The 14,231-nt window shown below is 34.1% G+C and overlaps 1 protein-coding gene across 1 annotated transcript in view; it reads right to left on the reverse strand.

Moving 5' to 3' along the window:
• The window catches only part of LOC105219759 (uncharacterized), a 34,785-nt gene extending 20,912 nt beyond the window's left edge, over positions 1-13,873 (reverse strand). The window contains exon 1 of the mRNA XM_011196064.3: positions 13,045-13,873. The gene's annotated coding sequence lies outside the window, so the exon portion shown is untranslated. The remainder of the gene's footprint in view (positions 1-13,044) is intronic.
• Between the last annotated feature and the right edge of the window lie 358 nt (positions 13,874-14,231).

A 14,231-nucleotide genomic window follows, 5' to 3' on the forward strand; every position in this document is an offset into this window, starting at 1 on the left:
ACTCTACTGGTCACTCTCCAATAGGTACACATGCGGTGAGATTAGGGATCAAGCTAGATGCTAGTTGCCAAAGCTAATTGAAGGAAGGCGAATATGAATCACTCAAGCACAAAACACCACCAGACAAAAGTTAAAACACCACGGTAATCAAACCTTCGGCGAACCCAGCGAAGTGACTGAAATAGCCGACTAGATAATAGAGTCCAAGCGTTTTGTCGAATCCGTTAGGGAGTATGTGGATGCCACAAAGAAAAGTCGAAGCTTTCTAAGCTCTCTGCATTTGCGGAGATCTACCCCTTGACCTAACCTACAAAAAAAAAATTATTGTAAAATCAACAATGTTATGTATAATAACTGTATTGATTGAATTTTTAATTAATACATAACTGCTTAACTGTTTTACCACGGCATATGAGAGGGAGTATTATTTTAAAACCTTTTTTCACCAGGTTATAAATAATAACTGCGACACTAATTGCTAAAGACTTTTCTCGTCTATATCTCGAACTCAGTGAAAAGTGGAGTAAAATATAAACGTGTTGCTGTTTGATTTTAGTTGCAGAAACTATGTCAAATACTGGTGTGTACCAAACACTTCTTCATCCATATAAATAAATTACCATAACTGCATGTAAACACCAACCGACGAACTGTTATCCGTGTCCACTTTTGTTTTCGTTCGCTTAGACGCCTTTGGATTTATAGGCTGACAGGAAGCGAAATTTGTGGTGCCGAGCGTGCAGTTAAGCACAAGAAAATTTCAAGTTGCACACATGCAGACACATATACTATATTGGATGAATGCCACCAAATGAGTCGCGCTCGCATGTATGTGTGTTGCGCAATAAAGTGCGCGCACGCCTTTGCTTCTCTCTTTTTGCTTTTGTATGGTAATAAAAATTTCGCAATAATATCTGCATCAGCTTGCCTGCAATGTATGCTGGTTCGTAATCTTGTAGGTAGCGTTTGCTCCCCAATAGACCGACTTGCAACCAGCACGCAAGCGTTGGAAAACTGCAATGTGATGCGCTAAAGCGAGGAGACGCGCACGGTTGACGACTGATAGCCAACACAAATTCTCAGCTCATGGGGAAATTAATTAGGCCTCGCTGCAACACTTAGCTTGTTTTGTTATTATAGCTAGTTAATCTAACGGAAAATGGACAAAGTAATGGCATATGTGAGACAAGCGCGAAACAGCTGTGCAACACATTCACCTATGTATAGTATATGTAAGTATGTATGTGGGCAATGGTGCAAATGTGTATGGCTGTTGGCACTCGTCAAGCCGGGCGTATGAGTTACTTTTATGGTTATATCGTACACTTCCGCTTCTTCACTTTTATGGTAGCAGCGAGTGAGCGACTGAGTGTTTTGCGTTCCACGCTTTACTTTAATTGCTAGCATCGCTTTGTTTTTATTGGAATGTCGATTTTTCTTTGCTTGCCACTTTGAAGCGCTTCGAGGTGTGCTGTCAAAGTATTTGCGGGTTCATCGCTTGCTCGATTCGTTAGCTTCACACTTTTGCGCGTCACGTGTGCACGTTCAGCATCAATTTGTATACGCTGACACTCATCTCCCGCCGCTGAAATCGCCATTTATTGATTGAGATTGTATGGTCATTTGCCTTCGGTGTTGGCACCTTCATAATTGCTGAGTGAGTGATGCTGTCTGCTGACAGATTTACCGCTGTCGCTTTGATGTTTTTTTCCATTTTTTGATTTTAGACCGAATTGATGCCGCGCAGTGTTTACGGTGTGTCTCATTCATTTAGGCATTTAGGAGTTTCTTAATAAAATAATAAGTTTCACCGAAAATATTCCACAGTCTTCAAAAGCCCATTGGACAAAACTAAAGCGCCCCTTTGATCAAGTTACTATTTGGTAAGGAGATAAACAAAGGTATTCTAATGTGAAACAAATTTAAATAAACTAGTACTACAGCGAAAAAAATTACAAAACTAAATTTCAAAATAAAAAAAAAAAATATAAAAAATATATAGAAAAACAAAAAATAAAATAATAACTTAAAACTCAGTACAGGTCATCGTACAATACGACACAACTTATGTCGATCGACAAAGCGAAAATGTAAATATATATTAACACACAATTTTATAGGTTTAAGTGGCGTGCTTGCCGCTTCTGTAAATTTACGCTGAGTCTGAAACCATTCACAACAAAAGACTGTAGCGACAAACCTGTGCACTTGAAGTCATCAACACAATCAACTCCACTCACTCATTTCCTTTGTGTTATTATTAAATTGAAGCCATTATGAAATAATTTTGATTTCGAACTATTTTTATTTGCAAGAGAATACAAACATACAAATTATTACTAGGGTGGGCATGCAGTGGACTTTTAGTTATAATGTAATTATCTATAAAAATATTGATAAGAAGAAATGGTAATTCATTTAATTTTTTTTATTACATATTAAATGTGTCAAAATAGGGTCAGAGGTTGACAAAAAAATTCCTAAATGTATGCTGTCATATGTATATTTCATTTAAAGAATTCGGAATATCAAAGATACATATTTCAACATACTTTTTTATACTCTCGCAACAAAGTTGCTAAGAGAGTATAATAGTTTTGTTCACAGAACGGCTGTTTGTAAGTCATGAAACTAAACGAGTTAGATATAGGGTTATACATATTAAAATGATCAGGGTGATGAGACGAGTTGAAATCCGAATGTCTGTCTGTCTGCCCGTCCGTCCGTGCAACGGATAACTTGAGTAAAAATTGAGATATATTGACGAAACTTGGTACTCATGTTGCTTGGGACCATGAGAGGGTTGGTTTCGAAGACCACTGCAACGCCCACAAAATAACGAAAACCGAAAACACATAAAGTGTCATAATTAAGATATAAATAAAGTTATAAAAGGTACAAAAGATCGCACTTGTATCGCCATATAGGTTTAGTGTATATATCTCGCAAACCAATAATGCTATATAAATCAAACTTTCTGCAGTCGTTTCCCTTACGTACCCCACCACACACCATGTAAATAGTTGAAATCAGATAATAACCACCCCACCTCCCATACAAAGGTTAGGTTGAAAATAACTAAAAGTGCGTTGACTCACTATGATAAACGACAGAAACACTAAATTTTACAGAAGAAATAGCAAAAGGAAGCTCCACTCAGATATTTAAAAAAATGGAAAATGGGCGTGGCATCGTCCACTTATGGGTCAAAAACCATATCTCAGGAACTGCTCGACTACACCCTGATGACACGTGTTTAAAATGGATGAAATCGGTTCACATCCACGACAACTTCCCATATAACTCAATTTTGAATTCCAACTTATTCCTTCACTTTATAAGATATACATAAGGAACTAATGAAGATGGCCTCACTTGTGAAAAAATTGTCGAAATCGGACTATAACTTTTCAATGCCCCGGATATCGAATATGAAGAACTCATCCTAATTAAATTCAGAGGAAATCTTTTTCTTCTTATAGTGTGTCTCTGTACCAGAAATGGTTAGAATTAGGTCAACTTCCCCTAGCTCTCATATACCTAATTATAGGATTTTCAAAAATACGATGGCTTAATAGCTTATAAATCGGTTAATATTTGAAATAATATTTGAAATAGCCAATGAAAATGAGTGAAATCGGTTCAGGAATTACCTCAGTCTATACACTATATATGATTTTCGTTTTTCTATTGGACTTTATGCTGAATATATGGGTCAAATTGTGTGTTATCTTAATAAAAATACCAATAAATTCCGAGAGTATAAAATGTTCGGATGCACCCGAACTTAGCCTTTCCTTACTTAAAAATTATAATCAAATTGGAAAATAATATTTCAATTATTTATTTTAGACGTTATTCGGTATAACCAAACCGACCACCTTTCATTTAAATATATAACTCACTTATACAAGATATACTTGTATACATGTATTAAAGTGCGTGTGCAGACGATTACAGTTACTACTTCGCGCCTGACAAACTTTTCAACCATTACAAGCAACTTTTTTCGGTATGCAATCACAAATTATCATTATTATTTAGTTATAATATTACATAATAAACGCTGACATGAAATAGAGGACGGCGCAGAAAGAAGCAAGAGAAATTCGAAATTAGTGCCGAATCAAATGCGAATGTGTTGTTGTTGTTGGTGAGAAAAAAGTAAATTAATAAAAAAACGAAGAAAACCGGGTATAAAAAGTCGACATTCAAGCAAATGGGCTAATAAATAGTTATACACACACCCACCTATATGAAATTAAGATGAAAATTAAAATCGCCAATGGAAAAAAAAACGAAAATTAATGCAAGTACATAATAATAAATATTTTGTTACGCTGTAATAAATCTCTTAGTAATAAACGGCTTAAAAACAGCCACTGAAACATATGCGAGTGGCATATTTTTTACGAAACTCACGCATATATGTATGTATAAATGCACGGTTGCATTCGCTGCCATCGCGTTAGTGGGACTGGAATTTGACAAGTACACGAAAAGGAAATGGCACAAACGACTGCTTCATTTTTAATTCAAAAAAGCAATACATAATTACTTGATGAAATTGTCGTACACACTAATTGAGTTACTTGCATATATAGCCACTGTGTCTAAGCGCGTTGACCGATTCAGCTGGCATTCACTGCTCTACAGAAAGTAATGTCAATGATTAGCGTTCGTTTCGCTCTTAATGACATTGCTTTACTTTTACAAATTTAGAGAAAATAATGAGCTTACTTTCTGTTCGTTAGAAATATCCGATTTGCTTATTTTGATTACTATTTTGAAAATTAGTTTACTGATAGCACTGATGAAAGGATTTATAGAAGTGTGGGAAAATTATACTCTAAGTCAGTGGTGGGCAGTATATAGAACATTTTTCTATTCTATTAAGGGGTAAAGTGGGTTTTAAAATTTTGATTTTTTTTACTAAATAGTACAATATGCTTAAAATATTATCCAAAAATATCAGATCTATCCGACTAAAATTCTAAAAGATATACCCTTCAGAAGTTCCGCCCACGTCAATATGAATATAAAACGAGAATGTATTTGAGATAAACTCGTTTTTTTTAAATCGGTGGACACGATATCTCGGAAATTTATGAAGCGATTTTGCATACACCTTTGGAATAACACTCTAGTTAATGAATGAAGAATTTTTTTTTTTTTTAGAAAAAAATTTTTTTGTATTGTTTAAATGAAATATATGGTTGTATATATTAAAAAAATTTTAAAAATGCTATTGTTTTCATGTTCTGAAACCCACTGGGGCATTAATGCATCGGAAGATGGGTCAATGCAGAGGTATTTACTTCTGATCACTCCTACTACTACTCCTGATGACTTTTTAAAAAGAGTTTAGCTGAGCCAGCGCCGTTATTGAGTCAAAGGGATGAAAATGTCGAGGAAATAATCAAATTTGTTTTATATTGAAGAAAAGGAAAATAAAAGAGGAAGATAGTAATTTAAAAATGGGCCGAAAATAAATAAACAATCGTGAGAAAAACTCAAATGACAAGAGGCGTTTCAATACCCAACTCAAACCAAAACTGTCGATTACTTTCTTAATATTTCATAATTAATATTCAAATGAATTAACTAATTTATGTTACACCTACATACACATTTAGCATATAGCAGTTCTTTTCTACCGTCAATAAATCAGTGAACCCACCTATCTGCAATATAATGGTCGAATTTATGAATTCTCTAAAATTTCTAAACATATATGTCTGCGAATGTTCTGGCGGTGGAAGACATGAATTTGAATTTCTCTCGGTTATATTTTTTCCCAGGCAAAACAAACTGCGGGCGGTGCTATTACACATTTGTGTTCTATACGTGTGATACGTGTGGGTGTGTGTCTGTCATGGAATCGACTGCATTAATACGCGACTAACGGAAGGTACATATATACGCCACTTTGCGCTATAAGCGAAAACAAAAACAATACAAGAAGACAGCGAAATATAAAGCAGTGCGAATTGGCCGAAGAAATGCAAATTAGAAAGCCAAACTAAAAACAAAAGTATCTCATCATTTAACTATTTCTATCCACAGATACTGTTTGCTGTTGTTGTTATTGTGCGTGGGGCCAAAGACCCCAAATAATGGACAATATAAAATGAGACGGTTTTTCTGCGCTTTTTTCGCGCATTTTTCACATTCGTTTGATTTCTTCTATTTTTAATCTGTCTTTGTGCGTGCCTTCGGTGTTTTACGGTCTTCTGCATATTACATATATTCAGTTATGTATGTGGAGTGGCAATGCGTACATGCGTTTGATTTTCTCTGCCCTTCCACGGTGATTGGCGTTTCGCAGCAGGTAGATACATATGTAGATTAATCTGGGAATTCACATATTGTTGGCATGACTTACACCACTAATTGTTGTTGTTGCTGTCTGCAGCGGTGGCGGCCTGACATTACAGTGCGTACATCATTTCTGTCATTCATTAATGGCTGTAGTCGGCGACAGCTGCGACGGCGGTGACGGCTTAGCTTACCTTTGGCTAATGATTTTATTGCGGGAAAAATTAAACTGTCTGATAAAAGTGACTGCTAAGCGCTGACAAACATTGGCGTAGGCAAGTAGGTAAACGTGACTGGTGCCAAATTTTCGTTTCGTTTGGCTGTCATTCGAGGAGCGTGTGAGTCAGCGGGCGCACCGTGGAGTCGAGGCCTCAAGCGCAGTACAGTTAATTGGCATTCAAAGTTTTTTTATAATGCTAAATAGATTCTGACAAGAAATTGATGTAAACTTCTAATGTCAGAATTTGCATAAGTAATTGAATGAATGCAAATTAAAAACATAGATAAATTTTACTTTTTGTAGTTTTTGGCGAAATGAATCACAGGCATATATGAATTATATTCTTATTTGATGCTTTACTTTCAGTAATTTTTTTTTTTATTTGTGTGTCACATAAAATAGTTTTTTGTGTCTGTTGCCATTTAAAGCTTTGTTTTTGCGATTTTTTGTTGCAAGTTTATAAAAAAAATTCTAGCATTACATAAACATGTTAACTTTGCACTCGTTTGTCGTTTTAATGAATAATTTTTGAATTAGTACCCCACACGAGTACGAAAGTTAAGTAAAGAGTATGTTTCAAATAGAAATTGGCTTCTTAACCCTTTCATGCCCAATGTTGCCTATAGACAACATTGTACTTACCGGCTTCTAATTCTTGTTATTTATATTTTTTTGCCCAGCGGTTTTTTCAATTATGTGGATTTATGTGTTGTGTAGGCTTACAGTTACATTTTATGTTATGAGCTGTGCACCTATTCATTCAGTACGAGTTCTACGCAGAGTGAAATTGTCAAAATCGGTTTCGCGAAAAAAGTTGTACTAAAGTGGTTATACAAAAAGTGTTCAAAAACATAAAAATAATTGTTTTATTTAAAAACAAAGTGATTTATGTAGACAAGTAAGGAATGGCTAAGTTCGTGTGTAACCTTACATTTTATACTCTCGCAATTTATTTATTTAATTTTATTAATATAACAAACAATTTGACCACATATTTGGCATATATATGGTATAAATTCCATTGAAAGTTTGAAAACCCTAATATTAAGTATATGGGAGATAGGGAAGTTATGTCACGATTTCACTCATTTTTGGAACGAAGACATATTATTAGAAGAAACATATTCCCTCTGAATTTCTTCAAAATATCTGAGAGACTTACCTATATTTTCGGTAAAAAATTTGTTAGAAGCACTGAAATTCGACATATAGGGTCTTGAAAACATATGGATTTTTAGAATTTAAATGTAGTATTTTTGCAAAGTTCTGTTCCGATATCTTCACTAGGGCTTACTTTATATATTGTAAAGTAAACGATTCAGATCGACTTCATAGTTCTGGTATATGGGAAGTGGTGTGAACCGATTTAGACTATTTTCACAACATATCATTGGAAAGCTAGGAAGATATTATGAACCGAATTTCATTGAAATTGGTCGAGTATTTTCGGAGATATGGTTTTTGACCCATAAGTGGGCGGAAAGTTTGTATACCATTTTGAGTGCAGCTCTTCTGTACTATCTTTATAATGAAATTTAAGGTTTCTGGTGGTTTTCCATACTGAATTAAAACATATTTAGTAGTTTTCAACGTAGCCTTTGTATGGGAAGTGGGAGTGGTTATAATCCGATTTCCATTTGGACTGTATAAGGTAGTATCTAGAAGAAACTCCTTGATATATCTTTAGTAGTTTACGAGATATGTACAAAAAACTTATTAGGGGGCGGGCCCACGCCCACTTTCCTAAACAATTACATTTGCCCCTTCATAGTGCGATCCTTCATACCAAATTTTACTTCAATAGTTTAATTTATGGCTTAGTTATAGCTCTTTATGTGTTTTCGGTTTTCGCCATTTTGTGGGCTGACGGACAGACGGACAGATGGACATCCGGATTTAAACTTTACTCGTCACCCTGATCATTTTGATATATATAACACTATATCTATACTATATCTAACTCGTTTAGTTTTAGGACTTACAACCAACCGTTATGTGAACAAAACTATAATACTCTCTTTAGCAACTTTATTGCGAAAGTATAATAAATATAGATAAGAGAGTATTAAAAAAAATAGTTATGAGAGAAGTGTTTAGTTTATTTATAATAATTTAATTGTGGCCTATAGGCAACACCCTATAACTAATGATCCAGGATACAAAGGACTTTGAAATTTTTATCAATTCATATTTGAGTTAAGACTAATATATATCTGTCCATTTTAATTCGGGCATGAGAGGGTTTCGGGATGTTTTGTATAATACCATACTGTCAGAGTTGGACCTTTAAACTCAAAATATTAACAACCACTTAGTGAAATTTACTTTGTTTAACTATTTAGTTTTGTTTGAGCATCAAGTTTCAGTTTAAATTTAGCTTTACATTTATAATCTCATAAAAATACTAATTTAACTAAAGTAACTGCAAAATCTTCAAAGTCTGATGTTTTATTTTCATAATTTTTATCTCCTCAAATTTCAGATTTCGATTACAGGTTTGTTTGAGCTCTTCGCACACGCACATATACGAAAAAAATATACAAAATTTGTGGAAGCTCCCTCTTGTCCTCCTTGTTTCCGTTCGCTTCATATTTTTATTGCTAATTTACGCTCGCCGTGGCAGTTCTTTAATGTCAGACTTGACCATTTGGATTTTTTTACTCAATTTAATTCGATTTTTTGCTCTGTTGTAAGTCGTTGGCATTGACATGCTGAATATTTTATGGTGTTTCGATTTTAGTGTGACGAAGCGAATGAATTAACATCAAAATCGTAAGGTGGTTGTTAAAAGTCTGGAATATGTTATTGGTATCGGCAATAGGTTTTGAGTGTTAAAAGGCGTATAGTTTAAGCATGTGAAGCTCGGAGGAATTTTATATTTGGATTAAACTTAATCTAAATATAACATACAAATCGCGAACTAAACTTCAAACAGTACTTATAAATTTTTAAGCTTAAATGATAGTTTTACATTTCGCTCATTTACTTGAATAGTGTCACAACTCAAAAAACACGATTTTTAAGTTGAGTATGCAGAAATGTGCGCAATTTCAGCGTCCATATTGTATAAAAATTTCATTCCGATGTGTAGAAAAATAAACCGTGAAATAAGAATGTGCCGTTATTAAACTTGTTATGTTGCATTATTTTTTAACCACAATAACGACACTTCTCAGTTGTGCCAGAATGAGGCATGGACTTTTATCTGAAAGATAGGCATATTTTGTGTTACAACACATATTGTCATAGAGTGAATTTGGTTTCCTTTTCAGAAAGAACGACATATTTTGTATTATAACGATATTGGTGAAAAGTAATTAAATTTTTCGTATTGATTTTTTTCAGCAAAAACGACACATTTGACTTATGACGGTGAAATTGAATTATTTTTTCACAAATAACGACACAATTCAAAATGGGTCACGTTTATGCCCAAGAAAAAGCCTTAGTATACTCTATTTGGTCCATTTATGCTCAACATTGTATTTAATATATTACAGGCCACTAGATTTGTCAATAAACTGATGGCATTTTTCTATATTTGCTAAATAAGAGGCAATTGAAAACTTTAAATCGCTCTCCTGAAAAATCGACTTTTTTGAGTTGTGACACTATTCAAGTAAATGAGCGATTTATTCAGTAAAATATTTTTAGCTGATTTTGAAAAATGTCTAACTTTGTATTGAAACGTTCCATATATAATATAAAAATCATATTAATGAATTTAATTTTTTTCTCTATGTTTTTTAACAATTTGACGAGATATATTGATTATTTTAACTCTAGTGTTAGTAAATTGTATCATTCTTTTTCTTTTTGAACAATAATAAAACTGTAGTCATTCGAATATGATTGTCAAGCGTTGCCATATTTTCCCAAGAACATATTTCAACAGATATCTTGTATAAGTTTAAGTCCCACAATTCACACAGCCATCAATTAAGCAACATTTGCCAGTAAAATCATCGAAACTCCAGCAGAAAAACTTGTCTCTAACTGTGCCATCAGTGGTCGCAATTTAAAGTGGGCGTGCACATGCCGATCTTCAATTTAATTTCAATGTAAATTCTACGGACGCCAGGTAACACGTTCAATGCGAATTAGCGACTAATTGTGTGCATGCGAGCAAATTAATTACACACAACAAGTGCTGTGCTAGTTCAAAGAGTACACATTCATGTAGCTGGTTTGCATGCGAAAACCAAAGATTTAAGCGACAAACGCGACGCAGCCTCGCTGCCAAAGCAGAGCTGATTCAATATCTTCTTTTTACACATGAAATCAAATCAAACGCGTTGCCGCTTCTTCCCGCTGCCGAAGCAGCTGTTATGAATGCCCGCTAATTTATTGCTAATAATTTATTTATTTATTTGTACTTGTGCGATACCACATTGCTTTGCTTTTTATAACTGGCAATTGCGATTTGTGGTCGTCAGTGTGAAGTACTTTTTGTATACACATGTATTTGTGTGGTATGTTCATACAAGTGTAAGTATTTGATTGAAGTGTCTGGATAAAAATAGCGCAAATTCAAGCCATTTGTTCATCGTTTAAGAATTTTTAATTAACAAGCGCAAATCAATAAGCTTGTTTATTGTTGTTACTTCTTCGCTTTTTCGCATAAAGTCAAGGTCGCTGGCGCTGACCGCCGCACACTAACCACTCGGGCATAAGTGCGCTCCTAACAGTGTCTCCTCTAACGAGCGAAACAAATAAAAAGTGAAATAACTTGTGTGTATGTGTATGTGTAAGAAGCATGAAAAATAAATTAAACAAAAATATACATATTTATCCAACATATTTTACAATTATTATTTTTTTTTTGAAAGCATAGCAAAAGCTCAAAAGTCATGCAATATAGCTGTAATTGAGTTGCGGTTAGCGTTTGTTTAGCATGCATTGCCTTCTTTACTCTTCAGTGTTTTATTGGCTGCTTCTTCTTCTTTTTTCTTAATCAAATGCAAAGCACATACAATGGCTTACTGGGTTTTTAGGTGACACAATACAAGGCACTTGGTGGCGTTGAAGCGTTTAATAACAAATTCAATCGAACCCTCTGATTCCAATCAAAAGAAAAAGTGTAAACAATTCGGATTTACATTCGGTAGAGAGCAAGAATTGTTCAAAGCTTATTACTGACTTTAATTTGAAAAGGTGTTCCAGCTAAATATTTAATGTGAAGGCGGGCCGATACTATTTTGAGAAGTAATATTATCGTAATTATATTGGAATTGTTTAAATTCTTAGGTTTTGATTTATATTTTTGAATTCTAATTATTATTTTTTGGTTAGGTTACGTTAGCTTATGTTCAAGGACTGTTGCCCGCCATTGTTGAGGACTGTCTACTTTTTGATGCCCAACAAATTTATCTCTTTATTTAAATTGAAGAAACGACAAATCGCCTAGAACCTACCACAAAGCTGTATAGGGTTTTTACTTCTAAATCAGCTAATCCGCAAAGATGCACAAAACATTGAGATCCAATAAACTTTATAGATTTCGAAAAGGTTGGTAAGATTCTACCTCATCCTACTCCAAGCAGCTTCTCCAGCTAGTGTCGCTAGGGAATAGGGGAAAAATTGACCTTACTTGGGGCGTAGATTTTCTTTGACGGTATTATCATTGCAAATTCTTATATATTTATTTGCGTATGAAGTAGTTCGTTTCAAATTGCCGGTGATTCAAAGTGATTATTTATTTTTGAAAATGGTTATTTATTGGAGACAAAGTTTGTAACAAATTTGCATGAAAAAAGTCGATCCAACGCATATAATAATCATGATTATAGAAGAAAACAATATATTAGAATATTGAATCTCAGAAAAAAAGTTAAAATCTTGAACTTAATATGCATCAGAAAATACTGGCACAAAACGAGAGACAACAAATAGTTATATAAAAAAAATTTGTATATAATTTAGAAAAAAATCAATCAATTAATGTGATGTAAAATGGAATAACCATTAATTTGCAAAAAATGATAGTTTTCTACAAATGGTTAACGAATTTTTTTTAAATAAAAAATATTCATTTTTTAAGTTTTATGAACCAGACATTTTTTTGGCTTGAGTTTATTATAGATGGCAAATTAAATTTATTTTTTAGTTCAAGAAAATATTTGAAAAATTCCAAGGTCGTGACTTGGTAGAATTATTCGAAAATATTTGATATAATTTATAGAATTGATTCAAAAGCTAACATATATAATATTTATACATGCCTTTGGGTGATATTCTGTTACATTTAGTTTTGAATGTCGAAAAGAACGCCCAAATTTCGAAGTTACATGATCAAAAATCAGTTTCTTAGTCTTTTTGTGAAATATCGAAAAAATATTTTAAGGCGATCAGTATTTTTAAATTGTTACAAAAGAACAAAAAATAGTATATTGTGAATTAAAAATAAAAAAATATTCAAAATTAATTATTTAAATGATAAAAAATTAAAGTTATTTCGATTTTTTTTTAATGCTAGAGAACTATATCTTATAAGATGTCAAACTTACTTGTGCTGATTGTTGTTTTTTTGATGGCGCGTAACGCTTAGCTAAGCCGTTTAATAAATCAATGCTCACAGAACTTTTGCGATTTCTTTGCAAAAATGATTGAGTATACTTTTGGTGCAGAGTTTCCGCCAATTATTTAGTTAAATTTTGTACTCAGCGCACTTTGCACTATGCCAATTTCAAATATTTGCGAAATATTGCTTTGAAGTTGTAAACTCACGTCCACTGTTTGCACACACTTGCAGTCTAATTTTATTATTGTGGTCACTTTGTGTGTCTAAATTGCGACGTTTTTTGATTGCGAAAAGCACTTTACTTCACTACAACGTTCCGTCATACCTTGGCCAGCACTTTGTTGTTGTTGTTTTATTTTTCTGTTATTTCGCGAAAATCACTGACACTCACTTTTGCACAAACACCGTTGGATTTTTTCTTGTGACAGCTGCGAAATTTTCCAGTGTTTTCCAATTATAACAAATAATTTTCGGTTTCGCAATCGACAGTTTTTTTCACCTTTACGACTGAGCGCCCGTAAGCGTTTACAGTAAGTTAGCGCAAACTTATTTGTTTAGATTGTGTTAGCGTTTTTGTTTTTTTATTTTCGGCTTGATTTGGTTATTGTTTTCGCTCAATTGTCACCCACTGTTAGTAGTTTCTCGTGGCGGGGTCTACAACGTTAATTGCTAATCAGAAGCTAAGTCGTTTTAGTTTTGATCTTGTTGTTACCTGTGTGGAGCGCGCGCAACCGCTCGCCAACAGCTATCAAAATTAACTAACAAAGTAACGGTGCGTCCGCGATCAAGACACCACTTACAAATCCGCGTAGAATCTAAAGCGCGCTAAGCAACTCCCAATCATTAGGCCAGCTGTGGTGAATTCAGAGCACTCTGATTTGCGCATTGGTGTGTTGTGGAGTCGTTGAAGCTGTGTGAAGGTTGAAGTGTTGAGAGCGAGCTGGCGCGGCAGCAAGTACCAAGCTTGTCCAGCGCTATTTCTCATTCAAATCATAAACACTAACATGCGCTCTCCAATCGTTCCCAGCAATCAGCTGATCGTAATAACACCGACAGTGTTTGGTACAAATGTTTATAGCTCAAAAGCTCTCAGCTTACGCTCCAGTCATATTTCTTTTTGCTGTGCTTCGCGGCCAATTCTTTCCATCTCAATTTCTGTGTTACTCCATGCTC

This window comes from Zeugodacus cucurbitae, chromosome 6 (genome assembly GCF_028554725.1).
Source record: "Zeugodacus cucurbitae isolate PBARC_wt_2022May chromosome 6, idZeuCucr1.2, whole genome shotgun sequence".
Taxonomy (NCBI): domain Eukaryota; kingdom Metazoa; phylum Arthropoda; class Insecta; order Diptera; family Tephritidae; genus Zeugodacus; species Zeugodacus cucurbitae.